This window comes from Chinchilla lanigera, unplaced genomic scaffold (genome assembly GCF_000276665.1).
Source record: "Chinchilla lanigera isolate Chin_1 unplaced genomic scaffold, ChiLan1.0 scaffold00050, whole genome shotgun sequence".
Lineage (NCBI taxonomy): Eukaryota > Metazoa > Chordata > Mammalia > Rodentia > Chinchillidae > Chinchilla > Chinchilla lanigera.
The window spans coordinates 16,096,626-16,098,038 of NW_004955451.1; positions in this window are offsets into that span (position 1 = coordinate 16,096,626).

Genomic DNA, 1,413 nt, shown 5'->3' on the forward strand with positions numbered 1-1,413 from the left:
TTCACCAAAGGCAAACCCAGAGGGCAAGGAAGTGAGACAATCCAAAAGCTACCCGTATGGCCTCTCTGAAGTGGTAACAACAAAGTAATTGAATGAAACTCTAGAAAAAAATCAAATCAGAAATAATTTCTCAGATAAATGCAGGGATGGTGTCCACAATGAAAACCATGCTTAGTGACTCTAGAGCAGATACAGACAAAAAAAAAAAAAAAAAAAAAGTACTGTCAAGGTGAGGCATTGGTATACCCACCTTCCAAATCCAGGACCTTCTAATTCTCTGTCCCCTCCCCCTCCATTTCTAGATCCCCTTACTATCTCCAAACGCCTGCCTTCCTCCCTGCTTGCTGGCATTGGTCTTTTCTTTTGCTCTGCAAATTATTTACACTTTGGGTTTCGAACATAAGAGAGACCATGTCATTGCTGACCTGCGTCTGACTCACTTAGAGTGAGGGTCTCAAGTGCCCCCCCACCCTGTTCTCCTGCGATTGGGGAGCAGACCTTTGTCATGCCAACCTGCTGAGTGTCTCCGGCCCCGGCAGAAGCGCCTGCTCCTGTGCTGGAGGTGGGGAGCAATGGGGTGGGGGGTGGGGGGCGATACTTGGAGAGGCCTCAGTACAGTTGGCCCCTGGCAGATGTTCACTGGCTGCTGACTCCTTGGTCATTTCCCTGTGTAGTCTTAGGACTGGAGGTTTCGGGGGGAAAAACTCCCAGTGCCAGGGGTCCCAACGGACCAGGTGTAGCCTTCAAAGGCCGATCAAGGAGACAGCACCCTGAAAGGAGCTTCAGTCAGCCCAGCCACTCTGACAGGGACAAAGACATTTAAGACTTCAAGGCCTGTCTGTGAGGGGCTGACACAAGCTGTGTTTTTTTGTTTTTTTGTTTTGAGACAGGGTCTCACGATGTAGCCTAGGCTGGCCTTGAACTCACCACGATCCTCCTGCCTCAGCCCCCGAGTGCAAGCGCCACCACGCCAGGCAGCTCTGGGGTTTTACGGAAAAGAGGATCAAAGACACAAGCTGCAAGACCCAGACAGCAGATGAGCCCATCTAGCTTGGTCTGAGGGATAAGCATCTTGGGACTGGTTGTTAGGTTCCGGAGCCGTATCTTCACCTGAGTGAGACACGGCTGTAATTCCAGTATTCAGGAGGCTGAGGCAGGAAGACTGCTGCAGTTGGAGGCCAATGTGGGCTACACAATGAGACCCTGTCTCCCAAGGAAAAAAAAAAAAAGAATGTGACCCAAAGTTTTAAGGTCATAAAGGAGACAAATACAAAAATGAAGACTACGGGGGATGTAGCTCAGCGGCACAGCGCCTGCCTGGCAAGCACAAGGTCATGCGTTTCATCCCCGGTACCAAAAAAGAAAAAAAACAAAAAACAAAAAACTGACTCTGGTTTGGCGGCACACGCTGGT